The sequence below is a fragment of the Lithobates pipiens genome, unplaced genomic scaffold (assembly GCF_037356315.1).
Source record: "Lithobates pipiens isolate NorthernLeopardFrog02 unplaced genomic scaffold, aLitPip1_a1.2 Scaffold_22, whole genome shotgun sequence".
Classification (NCBI taxonomy): domain Eukaryota; kingdom Metazoa; phylum Chordata; class Amphibia; order Anura; family Ranidae; genus Lithobates; species Lithobates pipiens.
The window spans coordinates 96,463,491-96,480,541 of NW_027507784.1; the positions used below are offsets into that span (position 1 = coordinate 96,463,491).

The window sequence follows — 17,051 nt, forward strand, 5'->3', positions numbered from 1 at the left end:
TGGATAATGGCTCTCACTGTGGTTTGCTGGATTCCCAAAGCTTTGGAAATGGCTTTATAACCCTTTCCAGACTGATAGATCTCAATTACTTTCTTTCTCAATTGTTCCTGAATTTCTTTGGGTCTCGGCATGATGTGTAGCTTTTAAGGATCTTCTGGTGGACCTTACTGTGTCAAGCAGCTCCTATTTAAGTGATGCCTTGATTGTGAACAGGTGTGGCAATAATCAGGCCTGGGTGTGGCTATAGAAATAGAACTCAGGTGTGGACAACCACAGTTATAGTATGTTTTAACAAGGGGGGCAATCACTTTTTCACACAGGGCCATGATGGTTTGGATTTTTTTTCACCTTTAATAATAAACACCTTCATTTACAAATTGCATTTTGTGTTTACTTGTGTTGTCCTTGACTATTGTTTAAATTGGTTTGATGTTCCGAAACACTTAAGTGTGACAAACATGCAAAGGAACAGGAAATGAGGAAGGGGGCAAACACTTTTTCACACCACTGTACCCTTTACAGCCAAGAAAGCTGCCATCTTAGGCTCTGTTTGATATGCAGTTACCAAGTCGATGCACATGTGATCAATTATAACACCAGCCATTTGATGGCTTGACAGTTCAGTTGAGAGCATTTAAACAGTTATCATTCATGGCATGCCTCAAATGTAACTGTTTTGGGAAACTGTTAAATTGATGGGTTTAGTTCCACTTTAAAGAATTCCAAAGAGAACTTGTAATTTAGTTAGGGATAGAATCATCAGAGAGATCAAATACACACTAATCCCAAATCTTCTTTCAACATATTTACTTGCTTTCCTGCTGAAGCCAGCAAAGTTTGTATTATGTATTTTGCATATGGCTAGGCATACCCCCAGCCAATATCATTGTTGGATGTGAAGCTATAGGGTTCTTGTGCATTTCATTACCATGTAACATGTGACTTGATAAGAAAGTGTGTAATGTTGAAATCATTTTTGGTTTTATACAATGACTTTGGTGAAAAAGTCAATTGCTGCAATATTACCTTTCCATATATTTGATCCCAGATGGTAATAAATATTCTTTAGAATCCTGCAAAAACTTTCCTGAAGGTGCATAAAATGTCCCAGGAAGAAACAAGGAGGAAGGAGAAGGAAGTCTCCAAAAATTAGGAAAATCCCCTGTTAAACAATTATTACTGGAACAGGGGTCCAGATACCTTACCTCTTGATCTGATCACCAGCTTCAACATTTTTAATTTCACTTCACTTTCTTTCTCAACAGTCACAAGTAAAGATAGTGGGAATAATCTCCACATTGGGGCACAGACAGCAAAAAAAAAATTGTCGAACCACTTCCGGTCCATCCAAGACTACAAAAGAACATTCTGTCTAAAGATACATTTTAAAGTTAAAAAAGCGGGGAAAAATGTTAGTAAATATTCTTACCTTAACCCTGATTTCCTCTCAAAGTGCCTAGTTTAGGGTGACTTCACTATCCCTCCATGGGGGTTTTGATTTTTACCTGGCTTAAGCAGGCTTTTAGCAAGCTCTGAGAGACCATTGGGCTGATAACTCTATTTAAATGTTTAGTAAATAGCTAGTGAAGCCTACTAAACTGAGCTGAACATGATGTTCTTCAGATTCACATTTACAAGCTAAGATTAAAGAATGTCCTAAGTGAGCCAAACCAATATCAAAGTTATAGATGGAAGACAACAAGCATAATCATCCACTGGCTTCGTATTTCTCCTTCTTATGTCTCTACAGTTAATGTTTTCTGTCAGAGTGCCTGGCGCTGGTTACTTGTCTTTTACTCCTATTTTAGTCACAGTCATACTGCTGCTTTTGCCATCAAAATCAAAAATTCAATCAAAAAAGTCTCAAGAAAAAGCAAAAATCAGTTATTGGTAGACTAACCCTTTAAACTTGTTGTCCTTGTTATTGTACTAGGCTTCATCGTGTATGTGTCAGCAATTTGAGCCTCACTCTAGAACACCCTGGGAGCCCCACAACCCAGAGCCTTCTTATATTAAAAAAAATTGACAAACACCAATGTTTGAGAGCTGGAGCTCACTTCCTGTGGCACATCCATACTGGCCTATCCAAAATAGGAAACATATCTGACCAATAGTGATCTGTAGCATATAGGAGTGGTCAGACTGCAACTGTTCGCCATAAGAGCTGGTCATTATTATTTTATTGGAGCCCCCCTTGGTTTCAGAGTGCAACAACCCTTGGTAGCTAGTACAGTAAAATCTTGGATTGTGAGCAATTTGGTCTGCGAGTGTTTTACAAGATGAGCTAAATATTTTTTATACATTTTAACTTGATAAACGAGCAAGTTCTGGCAATACGAGTAGCATCATGTCCCAACTATGTATAAAAGAGAAGAGAGTTGCCACTAATTGTGAAAGAAAATGTTAATGCTCAAATGAGCTCAAAGAAGCTCAATAAAAAAACGTGCAAAAGAACACAAAAAAGCACAAGCTTCTTCAGACTGAAATAAAAGCTCAAATGCCGTAAAAGCAGCTTTTTTTTTTTTGAGCTACAGTGTGCATGAGCCCTAAGTGTAGCAATACATTTACATTTAATGAAGGTACAACATTTAGCAACTCATATGGTTGATGATTAAATACAGGCACATCTAAGTATGCAGGCATCCGGGATAAATCTGTCCACATAGACCGTCCTCAACGTCACCCCTTCCATGTTGCGCTCCACAAGCGATTCAAGCCTCACTTTCAGATCGTTCTACTGCAGGGTAGTCTTTCCGGTCACGACTGCAGACTGACAGCAGTGTGGAGGACGGTCTATGTAGACAGCTTTACCCCAGATGCCTGCATACTTAGATGTGTCTGTTTTAACCATCAACTATGTGAGTTGCTAAATGTTGTACCTTCATTAAATGTAAATATATTGCTACACTTAGAGGTGCCTCTCTTCTCTTTTATACTCTGTAGCTCCTGCTGGATTTTGTTTCTAATCCCCTTGTGGAGGATGCCACTTGTGGATGGACATTTTATGGTTACACAACACAATCACATTGCTATAATCTTTTTTATATGCACTATAGACTGAAGGACATCTGAATAAATGGTTGTGGAACAAAACATGTGAGTTTCCATTATTTCTTATGGGGAAATTCGCTTTGATATGCTTTGGATTACAAGCATGTTTCCAGAAACAAATTATGCTCGCAATCCAAGGTTTTACTGTACTAAAGTACACCATTGGGGGTCTTTTCACTGTTTGATTAACCAAGCACAAATATTATGCATCAGATATCAGTATGTGTGTTTTTTTTCTACCCCAACCAAATCATGCACAGAAGTAATTTCTGTATAAGACATTTTTTTAAAATTTATTTATTTAAAATATATTGAAAAGAGCATTCTGAAAAATTAAGCAAACGTGTTGGCGTTTCAATAGTGCCAACTCCTGTCCTCTGGGGTGTCAGTGTTGAATATGACTGTTAATAACACAGTTAGGTTTCTGTAGATAATGGAAATTATTGAGTTACCATTGTGCTATGTGATTCAATTTTAACGTCGCATTTTCTTATTCCTTGCTAAGACTTTTGTTAATGACACAAATTGATCTTTCAGCAGGAAACAGATGGCCGTTCTGTGAAGCAGTGCAGCTACAGTACACCAATATAAATGTGGTGATCTTTTTGCTCTGTTTTATAAAAACTTTTATTCTCCTTTATGTGCTGTGGTACTGTTGTAGGTATCCTGGAACTTGACAGATGTTGTTTTTGGAGGTATACCCAAATATGCATGGGTTGATCTAAGGTTTGGAAATTAGTTTTTATTTCAAGCACTCATATTAATGGGAGACATCCTATTTCTTTTTTTTTTTTTTTTTTTTTTTTTTTTAGTTAGCTGTATGTGTCTTTATTCGGGAGGTTTAAATTCTTGTTAACGATAAATACAAACAGAAATCTGACCTAGCCTTGCCTCACTCTACTTTAAAAAAAAAGCCTTTTATTTTTGGAAGTGAGAGTTCCCCTTACTTCCTGTCTGGCAAAACATTGTCAGTTTCACAGGAATTAAGGGACATCTCTTTAACAGATAGCAATAAATTCCTTAAAGGGGTTTAACCCGTCCCCACTATATCCAAAACTAGACAATGTTTTGGCTGGAAATACAAAAACATGCAAAAAAAATCCCCCAAACTGCTTTATTATGTAAAGGCCCCCCCCCCCCCCCCATCATACTGCCATAAATTCATCCACTGCTCGAAGGAGCCGCAAGACTTCATCTGGAACCTGAGAAATATGAAAATGTAGCTCCCAACCCCTAGCAAAATTAGGCAGTGTGGGAGGGGAGGATGGGGAGGATGGAGGTGTAGAAAATAGGTGTGCAAGATTTCTAGTTAAGATCAATATAAAACCCCAGTTCATAGCTTTGTCATGCAGGTAAACCCATAATATAATTTATTTGTCAAGCTGTGGTAGGTAGTGAGCCCTTGTAGATCGCCGACTTGGGGTTCCACAGGGCGCAGAGTCTAAGCCCCAGCTTGCTTCTTCACCTGAGTCCCTGATGATGGGGATGACCTTGAAGCAAGCTGGAACCAGATCGTGGCCCCCAGGTACACCCAGCTGAGGATGCGCAGACCACATGCATGTGCAGAGTACAAGCAGTATGAGACAACAGAAAATCCAGGGGACAAGCCGAGATCAGTGTGGGCTTTAGCACAGATGTTAAACAAAGCCGGGATCAGTACACGTGCAGTCAGGCACAGGATACACAAGTGACAAGCGAACAGGAGCTCAGGGAACTGTGAAGTTGCTCAGGCAATGTGGGTTACATTGAGCATGTCTTATATAGGCAAGCAAACTAGGAGGTGGGCCAGGAGGTGATAGAAAGGAAGGAAATAAAGCCCACAAAATAGCAGGTGGTGCCCATAGGTGAACATACCACACATGTGAAAGGAATCAAGGTAGAGAAGCACTGCAGCAAGGAGGTAAGAATACACAAGCAGGAAACTGCAGGCTAACATGTGACAATATTTTTATTTGTCATATATTGGTCCAGTTGTACCTTTACTATGTTCTTTAGAGCCAGCTTTGCTCTTCTGGCATGTTTTCCCTTTCATGCTTATTATACAAAGCTGGATAAAATTATTAACTCAACTCATAGCTTTTGTTTATCCTTGCTACTGCCCCTTTGTATGACATTATACTAGCAGTTCAATCACTATGCTGGTCAATATGGGTTGCCAGGGAGGAGATTCTTACAGGTGTAGCACCGACTCCCGAAGGAGCGGCTGGTTTTAATGGGCTTACCATTTCTCTCGCTCGCTCCTTGTGTCTAGGGGTTTTCTGTGGTAGATGGCCCAGAAACTTTAGAGACTGACGACAGATCCGCTAAAAGGGATTTTTATTTGCTAAAACGTAGTTAACAACAGTCTCTCAGTATAGGATCAGAGGATTAGGTGAAAAGTCCAGGTACTCTAAAGCCCCGTACACACGAGAGGACTTATGTCCGACAGACTTCCGAAGGAGTTCTGCCGGAGTTCTGCCGGAGTTCCGACAGAGTTCTGACGGACTTTTCGACTGAGCGGACTTGGCCACACACAATCACACCAAACTCCGACGGATTCGAATGTGATGACGTACGACTGGACTCGAATAAGGAAGTTCATAGCCAGTAGCCAATAGCTGCCCTAGCGTCGATTTTAGTCCGTCGGAATAGCATACACACGAGCGAATTTTTCGGTAGGAACTGGGTCCGGCGGAGTTCTTCCGGAAAAATTTGAAGCATGTTCCATTTTCTAAAGTCTGTCAGACTTTTGCGAATCAAAAGTCTGTTGCAGCCCACACACGATCGAATAGTCTGACGGAATCATTCCGTCGGACTTTGGATGTTGAAAAGTCCGCTCGTGTGTACGGGGCTTTAGTGTCAACATCAGTAATAAAGAACTTTCTTACTTTGAATAAATCCAGAGAATAGCCATTCACAGCTGGATGTTCACTCTAGTTGGATAGTCCCTCTCTCACAAGGCCTAGCAGCCAACAGGGTGTTTGAGTCAAAAACAAGTCTCTGCCACAGACTTTGTTGTAGAACATGTAGGAATAAGTCTCTGCCACAGACTTTGTTGTAGAACATGTAGGAATAAGTCTCTGCCACAGACTTTGTTGTAGAACATGAACAAGGAAACCATAAACTTGTAGAACACTCGCGTGGCACCAGTATCTTGCAGCCGGTCCGGCGATACCGCATGAGATTGGATTCACTTAGGTCCTTCAGCTTTACCAGGCTCTTACTAAGAAGCAAACCCTTGCTTGGCCTTCTTCTGAAGAGTCCTCCCCTGGATAACTACAAAGTTGCTGGGCCTCTCCACAACTTGAGATGGCACTGGACCACTTCCGAATCCCTTCCTTAGTTTCCTCGCCTCGGGCTTGCAAGCCCCGAGACGTAAAGTCTGGTGGATCCGCACCCCGGGCCATAGACCTCCTGGGGGCTGGTCAGGAGGACCAGGACCATGGAGTCAGAACATACTTCTGGACCAGAACCCTGAACCACATGACATCCGCATCTTAAATACCCTCTCCCAGAAAGCACAGCAAGAGTGACACTCCCACTGGGCTGGCTCCGAGAGAAAGTAACCTTAAAGCACCCAACCAGACTGTGTTTCCATGCCTGCCAGAAGAGACAGCGGCCCCTATGGCCAGGCTGAACACCTTATAGTCCAGTCAGACTGATGCTGAGGTCAAAATTTTGAATAATTATACCCAAACCAAACTGCAGTTCAGATAAAGTTAAATTTCAAAAACACATAGCGTGGGCTCTTCAGGACGCTACACAGGCATAAAAACTTTTGACACTAAAAAATGTGCTGTGATATGATTTCCATATCCAGCGAAGAGAAAAAGTACAATCACTAAATCTAAATGTATTATTTGTGCCTACTGCGTGCAGTAATACAGAGCTTTCCCATATTCACACCATTCCAGGTTTGTAACTGAACTCCAACCTGTAATTTACAGCACTCACCTAATGTGTCACCTCATGGTGAACCCTGGCACTGCTTCTCAACCACATAATACAATCATTCTCTTTAGGAACCATTTTATTTTTTATGCCAGGCCTTAGGTATACTAAACATGGGAAACAATGAGACAAGTCGCCACTGTTGTCTAGGATGGGATTGTGGGAGTAGAGGACCTTTATGTTAGTCCAAGTTATGTAGTCCAGCTAATTAGTGAATTTCCAAGAAAATGTGTAGTGGCAAACAGCATCCTCAAATACAGAGCTGAGATTTGTCCTATAATTTTTGTTAACTGTACAGATCCCATAAGATGTTATTTTCCAGGGCAGAATAACAGACATCCAAGTGAATATCTGAATAACATGCTATATCTATGTTCTTCAGAGTTAGCTCAACAATACCTGCAATTCCCACATAGAGAGATGTGTTTAATCATAAAAAATGAATAACACCTTGATTATTATATAATGATAAATGTTCATAAAATCTCACATGCACGATGCCAGACACGCTTCTGCATGTCCTTTTTTTTTTTCCTAAGTATGGTCTTTATTCCTACCTCTTTGAATATCAGAGGCTTCTATAACGATTACTGTTCAAAGAGGTTTTCCTAGAGATCCTTTTGATGTCAGTTTTCTTCTCATGTAGGATTTTAGGTGGCCAAAGCTTCTTACTGAAGTCAACAGCAGTTAAGACGTAATTTTAAAAAAATCTTCTATTATTAGGGATGCTCAAGCAATTATAGAATTACTTTTAATTTGCAGGACAGAATTAGCATTTTATGCTTGCTTTAGGGTTACAGGTATTGGACATAAAAAGACTGCTCAGAGAATAGAATCTGGATCTGTTATCACTCTGCAAAGGAACATTTCAGTATCTCTGTGTGAAAAATTATAATTTAAGGATGGTATAGAAAAAAAATTGTGTAAAAGCATTTGTCATGGTTTGCATCCATTAGCTAAATAAATCGGTGCCCGTTGCCTTCCAAAGACAACATTTGATTGGGAATAGGTTAACCAAAGAAAAACCTTTTGTGTTGCTACCCAAATAAATAAAAAAAATATATAACATAAATAAATAATCACTCGTAGCTGCTCACACTTCATGTCACTCTCAAATGTGCAGAAAAAAAATAACAAAAAACAAAATTGTATAGTTACTATCTAAACCTACTGTATATCCTGTTTGTGCATCAATTGTTTCCCAATATTAATAGAAAAACACACGAATACAAATAATATTCCATGGATTAAAAAAATTGTCCCATGTAAAACACAGTCTGTGACAGAGACTATGTTTCACATAAGATAATTTTATTAATGCATGGAAAATTCATTGTGTTTGTAGTTTGAAGTTTTTTCATGAAGCCAGCCATATATGGTTTGAATCTTGGATAGTTCAGCAGGGACCGGCTGAGATTCAAACCATGTATAGGTAGGCTTCATGTATCCAAGTAGATGCCTCCCCCCCATCCCACCCTCCAGGAGAGCTCAATGGTTCTGGCGGGAGGGATTCCCCCATCAACCCTGACTGTATTGATGAGGGAATCAAGTGATTTTCTTTCCTGTAACCCATGGTTGCAGGAAAGAAAATCGCTCTGTCTATGACCGGCTTTAATATTAGGAAATAATTGATGCACAGAAGCACAGGTGTGGCAGCAAGTGGCTAAGTGGCAACACTAGGGTTGTTGAATCCCAACCACAACACTACCTGCATGGAGTTTGCATGTTCTCCATGTGCCTGCGTGGGTTTCCTTTGGGTACTGCAGTTTCCTCCAACCCTCCAAAGACATGCTGGTAGGTTAATTGTCTGCTGCCTAAATTGGCCCTAGTATATGAATGTGAGTTAGGGACCTTAGATTGTAAACTCCTTGACGACAGGGACTGATGTGAATGTACTATATATAATTGTTGGCACCCCAGAATTTTTTTCCAGAAAATCAAGTATTTCTCAAAGAAAAGTATTGTAGTAACACATGTTTTGCTATACACATGTTTATTCCCTTTGTGTGTATTGGAACAAAATGAAAAAAGGAGGAAAAAAAGCTAATTGGACATAATGTCACACAAAACTCCAAAAATGGGCTGGCCAAAATTCTTGGCACCCTTAACTTAATATTTGGTTGCACACCCCTTGGAAAAAATAACTGAAATCAGTCGTTTCCTATAACTATCAATAAGCTTCTTATACCTCTTACCCGGAAATTGTGGACCACTCTTCCTTTGCAAACTGCTCCAGGTCTCTCTTATTGGAAGGGTGCCTTTTCCCAACAGCAAATTTAAGATCTCTCCACAGGTGTTCAATGGGATTTAGATCTGGACTCATTGCTGGCTACTTTAGAACTCTCCAGCGCTTTGTTGCCATCCATTTCTGGGTGCTTTTCGACATATGAAAAGCACTGTGTAAATTGATGGTGCTATATAAGTACCTGTAATAAAAATAAAATGCACAAAAAAGATAGAGGTTAAGATAGTACTGCTGCTACACCATTTTGTTTTTTGTTAAGTTTGATTGGAAATGCTTTCCTATGGAAAAGGAAAAACTTGTTGACAAATGCCACATAAACCAATACAGTTACTAGGGGGTTACTAAACGTAATGCGGCACCTTGCATTTGGAGAGCATTTGGAGAGCACTTTTAAAGCTGTGTATGGCTACACCTCTTCTCCAATGTGTCATAACTATGAATGGTGGGGACCGTCACAAACACAATATGGCTCCCAGTAACTAGCAGTGATCTTGTAGTAGGGTGGGCACAGACAACAAATTACTCTTGAGTGCCTAGTTTAGAAAATAATACACTCAATTTACAAAGTTAACAAGCCAGGATAAGAAGTTTTACTTTAGTCATGTCATCCAAAATATGGATTTTTATCCTGGGGTGTTTTGAGAATGACACAAATATTAATTTTCACAAAGTCTGCTGCTCCAGTGTTTTTAGATCTTTTGTCAGAAATGTCTTATGGTATACTGAAGTATAATTACAAGCATTTCATAAGTGTCAAAGGCTTTTATTGACAATTACAAATTACGTTTATGCAACGAGTCAATATTTGCAGTGTTGACCCTTCTTTTTCAAGACCTCTGCAATTGGCCCTGGCATACTGTCAATCAACTTCTGGGCCACATCCTGATTGATGGCAGCCCATTCTTGCTTATTCATTGCTTGGAGTTTGTTAGAATTTGTGTAGTTTTCTTTGTTCACCTGCCTCTTGAGGAATTGCTACAAGTTGTCAATGGGATTAAGGTCTGGAGAGTTTCCTGGTCATGGACCCAAAATTATAATGTTTTGTTCCCCAAGCCACTTAGTTATCACTTTTGTCTTATAGCAAGGTGTTCCATCATGCTGGAAAGGGCATTGTTTGTCACCAAACTGTTCTTGGATGGCTGTTGATCTTGGAGGAAGTTTTTGTACTATTATTTTTTCATGGCTGTGTTCAAAATTGTGAGTGAGCCAACTCTCTTGGCTGAGAAGCAACCCCACACATGAATGGGCTCAGTATACTTTACTGTTGGCATGACACAGGACTAATGGTAGCAATCGCCTTTTCTTCTCCGGACAAGGTATTTTCCAGATGCCCCAGACAATGAAAGGGGATTCATCAGAGAAAATTACTTTACCCCACTCCTCAACAGCCCAATCCCTTTACCTTTTTCAGAATATCAGTCTGTCCCTAATGTTTTTCCTGGAGAGAAGTGGATCTTTGCTGACCTTCTTGACACCAGGCCATCCTCCAAACATCTTCACCTCACTGTGCATGCAGATGCACTCACACCCACCTGCTGCTATTCCTGAGCAAGCTCTGCACTGGTGGTCCCCCGATCCCGCAGCTGAATCAACTGTAGGAGACAGTCCTGGCACTTGCTATACTTTCTTAGGTGCCCCGAAGCCTTCTTCTCAAATGCAGTGGAAATATTTTTTTTATGGGATTAGGTTCATTTTCATGGCAAAGAGGGACTTTGCAATTAATTGTAATTCATCTAATCACTCTTTATAACATTCTTGAGTATATGCAAATTGCCATCATAAAAACTGAGGCAGCAGACTTTGTGAAAATGTATACTTGTGTCATTCTCAAAAATTGTGGCCACAGCTGTGCATAATGGCAACATCTACATTTTATGACATTTTTATAAAGTAATTTTTAGAGGTCCAAACAGCATGGCTATTAGGAAGTATGAAAACATTTTAATTTAGACCAGAGTTCTCTGTTAACAAAAGTATGAAGAAAGAATGTGAAGTGGTCGTCATTGTAACAATATATTTCACGATCCACTTAAGTAAAATAGTGCTCTAAATAGATAATGCACTCTGCAAGCAACTTACATTTTCTTTGTCTGCGTTTATAGAGAACATGTGACTCATTTAGTGGAAGCAGCAATTACATTGAAGGAGTCCTACTCAACAGTCAAGCTAGAGATGCCAAAGTGTTAATGAGCTGTGCTAACTACTAAGTTATTATAAAGGTTTGCCTTAAACTGCTTTGAGTGTAACCCAATGTGCGTCAAAACAGTGTAATGAGAATTGTATTCAGTTGCGTTTCAGTGATCACAGCATGATGATTCGGCATTCGTGATCATGAATCATGAAAACATTTACAGAGTCTGTCTATCTATCAAACATGACCTCCCTGTCTTCAAAATTGGCAGAAGGATTGAAGTCATTTTGCATTATCATTCTGTTCTCCTAACATTCGTAAAGGAAAATTCCACATTTGAAACTGGCTTCCAAAAACCATTTTCTACATGGTTGTTTTAGATTTCAGTGTAGCAATTGCAAGCACCAATAAACTTAATCAATCAATACTTAAACTTAGGTTTTGGTATAATACAAGTTTTCTCCACTCAAATCCTCTTCCTGTCAGCTCCATCATTCAGTGCATTCTTTACTTTACTTCACGCTGTCTAACAAGTTGATAAAAGTCAATAGTATTTTAACTTTCCAGAATGACTTACTTGGAACTTCAGCATACAGGTGACTTGACGTGTTTTGGCCCTAAAACCAGAGTGCCTCATGCTAAACTTTTACAAATTTTTCCTGTTACCGATTGAGTGAGATAACATTACCAAGATCACCCGGTCATTTACTTGCAAAGTTACATAGTTAGTCTGGCTGAAAAAAAGACCTGTTGACACAATGACACATTGTGTCAAAGTCCATCCAGTTCAACCAATAGAAGGGGAAAAAATTATACAGTCCTTGATCCATGATCCAATTTGCTTCAGCAGGGGAACAAATTCCATTCTGATCCCACAGGAGGAAATGGGTTATTCCCTGGATCAACTTTACCTATAAATTTTAGTATCCAGTTAGATTACATGAATCTAGGACAGAATCCAGGCCTTTTTTTGAATGATCTACTGAGCTGGCCAGTACCAGCTCCTGAGGGAGTCTATTCAACATTTTCACAGCTCTTATAGTGAAGAAGCCTTTCTGTATTTGGAGAATAGATCTCTTTTCCTCCAGATGTAAAGAGTGACCCTTTATCCTCTGTGATGACCTTAAAGTGGCTAACTCAACACCAAGTTCCCTATATGGACCACTTATGTATTTACACATGTTGATCATATTCCCCCTTAATCTCCTATTCTCAAGAGAAAATACATTTAGTTCAGCTAATCTTTCCTCATAACTGAGCTCCTCCTTGCCCTTTATCAGCTGGGTTGCCCTTCTCTGCACTTTCTCCACTTCCCTAATGCCCCCTATCCTTTTTGTGAACTGGTGGCCAAAACTGAACTGCATATTCCAGATGAGGTCTTACTAATGATTTGTACAGGGGCAAAATGATGTATTTCTCTCTGAAGTCCATACCTCTTTTAATACAAGGGGTTTGTTTGCTTGGGAAACCACAGCTTGGCATTGCATGCTTTTATTAAGCCTATGGTCTACCAGAACACCCAGATCCTTCTCCACCATTGATTCCCTCAGTTGTGCTCCCTCTAGTATGTAATGCATGCATGTTTTTATCCCCCGAGTGCATAACTTTACATTTATCAACATTAAACCTCATTTGTCACAGAGTTGGCCAATTAAACAGTGCATTGATGTTGGCTCAAATAGTATTTTTAATCCCAGACCCTATATCATGTAAATATATGAAAAAAGTAAGGGTCCCAACACTGAACCTTGAGGTACACCATTGATAACCTTAGACCATTCAGAGTATGAATCATTAATCATTATTCTCTGAATACGGTCCTTTAGCCAGTTTTCTTTCCATTTACAAACTGTTTTTTTCTAAGTCTGTAGCCACTCTTTTGTCTAAGGTTTTGCTTACTTCCTCATAAAAAGATAAAAGATTTGTTTGACAACTTCTATCTTTCGTGAATCCATGGTGTCTGTTGCTTTAAATACTTCTGCCTACCAAGAACTCATCCATGTGGTCTTATATTAAACTCTCCAGTGTCTTCTTGGCTCTAGAAGTTAAACGAACAGGTCTGTAGTTACTTAGTAAAGTCTTGGACCCCTTTTTAAATATAGGCACCACATTGGCCTTACGTCAATCCAGTGGTACTATGCCTGGCATTAAACATTCCCTAAAAATTAGAAACATTGGCTTTGAAATGATAGAGCTAAATTTTTTTAGGACATGTGGGCGTATGCCATCTGGTCCAGGTGCTTTATTCACCTTCATGCTGTTTAAATATTTCTGGACCATATCAATTTTGAGCCATAGTGGTTCGTTTGGGGCTATGTCAATATCATTACAATTATGGACTTGAGCTCCCCATGCTCCTTTGTATACACAGAGCTGAAGAAGGTATTTTAATAAATTTGCCTTCTCTTTATCCCCAGTCACCCACTGTAGTTTTTTTTCAAAGAGCCTACATACTCAGACCGGACCTTTTTATTACTACCGTATTTTTCGGACTATAAGGCGCACCGGATTATAAGGCGCACTAGCAACGACCGGCTGATAAAATGGATATTTCCATATATAAGGCGCATCGGACTATAAGGCGCACCGGATTATAAGGCGCACTAGCAACGACCGGCTGATAAAATGGATATTTCCATATATATAAAGCGCATCGGACTATAAGGCGCACGGTCGATTTTGGGAGAAAATTTAGGCTTTTACGTGCGCCTTATAGTCCGAAGGTTTACGTCAAGATGACAGATACTGTTAACAAAGAACTCCAGCGATGTCAACAGGTCATATATAAGGCGCACCGGACTATAAGGCGCACGGTCGTTTTTGGGAGAAAATTTAGGCTTTTACGTGCGCCTTATAGTCCGAAAAATACGGTAATATATATGAAGATTTTTTGGGGGGTTTACCCTACTTTCTTTTGAAATCTGTAGTTCATTTTGAATTTTTGAGCCTTCAATTTCCGTTATATTCCTTGTAATATTTTAATGGTGATAGTGTTCCTTCATTGTTATATTTTGTAAAAGCTCTTTTCTTATTATTTATAGCTTGTTTAACTTTGGCCATGAGCCACATTTTATTAAACCCATGGGAATAGATTTTGCAGTGTGTTCACATGCAGTCTTTTTGAAGAATACCCATTTGTGTTCTGTGTTCATCAGTGCCAATATTCCCTCCCAGTCTAAGACTTGTAGAGCAGCCCTCATCCTTGGAAAATTAGCTCTCTTAACCACTTGTGGACCGCCTAACGGGGATGTACGTCCTTTTTTTGAAGAGGGATATCTCGGTAACGGCAGCAGCTGCTGCCACAACCGAGATATCCATCTCTTCAGGCGGCGGTCGGCTGTACGATAACGGTGGTCTCCGCGAGATCACCGCTATCGGTGGCGGGAGAGGTGCCACCTCCCCTCCCGCCGCCCTCCCGCACCTTCCGCCCCTTACCGGAGCCGTCGGTAGCGGCGGAGGCGATCGGGTCCTCTTCCTAGCTGGGCATAGAGACAAGTGAGGCTAAGATGGCCCCCACTCGTCTCTATACCATAGGAGGGCGGAAGCGATGTCAAAACGTCACTTCCGCCCATACCTCTTAAAGGTATATTTTTTTTTAAATGTCAGATTTTCTTTTTTTTTTTTATTTCTTTTTTTGCATTTTAGCCCAAATATGAGATCTGAGGACTTTTTGACCCCAGATCTCATATTTAAGAGGACCTGTCATGCTTTTTTCTATTACATGGGATGTTTACATTCCTTGTAATAGGAATAAAAGTGATCCATTTTTTTTGTTTTAAAACAGTGTAAAAATAAATAAAATCAATTAAAATAAATAAGAAAAATTTTTTTTTTTTAAAAACACCCCGCCACGACGAGCTTGCGCACAGAAGCGGGCGCATACGTGAGTAGCGCCCGCATATGAAAACGGTGGTCAAACCACACATGTGAGGTATCGCCGCGATCGGTAGAGCGAGAGCAATAATTCTAGCCCAAGATCCTCCTCTGTAACGCAAAAAATGCAACCTGTAGAATTTTTTAAATGTCGCTTATGGAGATTTTTGAGGCTAAAAGTTTGACGCCATTCCACGAGCGGGCGCAATTTTGAAGCGTGACATGTTGGGTATCAATTTACTTGGCATACCATTATCTTTCACAATATAAAAAAAAATTGGGCTAATTTTACTGTTGTCTTATTTTTTTATTCAAAAAAGTGCATTTTTTCAAAAAAAGTGCGCTTGTAAGACCGCTGCGCAAATACGGTGTAAAAAAAAAGTATTTCAATGACCGCCATTTTATTCTCTAGGGTGTTAGAAAATAAACAATATAAAATGTTTGGGAGTTCTAAGTAATTTTCTAGCAAAAAAAACAGTTTTAAACATGAAAACACCAAGTCTGAAAAAGAGGCCTGGTCCTTAAGTGGTTAATGTTAATTGTTTTTACCTTTCAAGTATGTGTTTATTTACTAAACGTTTTCCCAGCTAATCCAACACATCTCATTTATTCCTATGGAAGTCTATAAGAATAAATGGGATTGTGGCGCACACACTGAACCAGGGGCGGATCCAGAGTCTAGTCTCGGGAGGGGCACTGCCAGAAAATACTTTTTTTGTGGGCAATTTATCGGGGCAATGGCTGGTGTTGGCGCTTTCATAATCATGGCACCGTAGTTGTTATGGTGTCAGGATGATTGAAGCGCATTATTTCTATTATTACATTGTAATATAAAATTAAATAGTTCAACTCACCATAATGCAGAATCAGTGGGAGCCCCTAGTGTGTCACTTTCCACGTCGACCAGCCTTCAGATGCAGCTTGTCACTTGCCACGTCCCTGCCACAAGCTGCGGATTGTCACTTGCCTGCCACCAGATGCTGATTGTCACTTGCCACGTCACCTGCCACATGTTGCTGATTATCACTTGCCACACATTGCTGATTATACTTGCAACGTCACCAGCCACACATTGCGGATTACACTTGAACCATCACCTGCCACACATTGTGGATTGCATTTGACACATCACCTGCCACACATTGGGGATTACACTTGCCATGTCACCTGCCACACATTGTAGATTACACTTGCCATGTCACCTGCCACATGTTGTGGATTACACTTGCCATGTCGCCTGCCACACGTTGCTGATTGTCACATCACCTGCCACATGTTGCTGATTGTCACATCACCTGCCACACGTTGCTTATTGTAATTGGCCTGCTAAGGTGCAGATTGTCAGAGTGAAGGCAGGCAGCAGAGAGATGATGTAATCTCCCTGCTCCCCGCGGCTGTACAGTGAGGGCGGAATTGCAGTGATGCAGGGCAGGCGGTGAGAGATGATGTCATCTCTCTGCTCTCCGCCCGCCGGCTCACTGGCCAGTCTCTCTGCTCACCTGTGGACTGGCCTGCTCCCTCACTTGATGTCTGCTCTGCACGCCCGCACACTCACCTGGTGACCCCCCCCCCACTCATCTGCTGACCTGCTCGCTGAGGCTCAGGAAAATTTTGGAGAAGCCAGAAAGATTTTTGAGAAGTTTGTTGATCTATGTGGTGATCGACATGCTGGATTGGCGACAGGTAAGTGTAAGACTGGCAGTGGGGTTTGGGGTTAGGTGGTGCTCAGACCTAAGTATAACCGCACTAAAGGTGTAGTTTCCCATTAAAGTCTATGACTAATGACTATTAGTTAAGTCCAAAACATGCAAACTCCTATGT

General features: G+C 40.4%; 1 protein-coding gene across 5 annotated transcripts in view; it reads left to right on the forward strand.

Moving 5' to 3' along the window:
- Positions 1-17,051, forward strand: part of LOC143923962 (sodium channel protein type 2 subunit alpha-like) — a 372,282-nt gene that overhangs the window by 292,383 nt on the left and 62,848 nt on the right. The gene's annotated exons all lie outside the window — the stretch shown is intronic.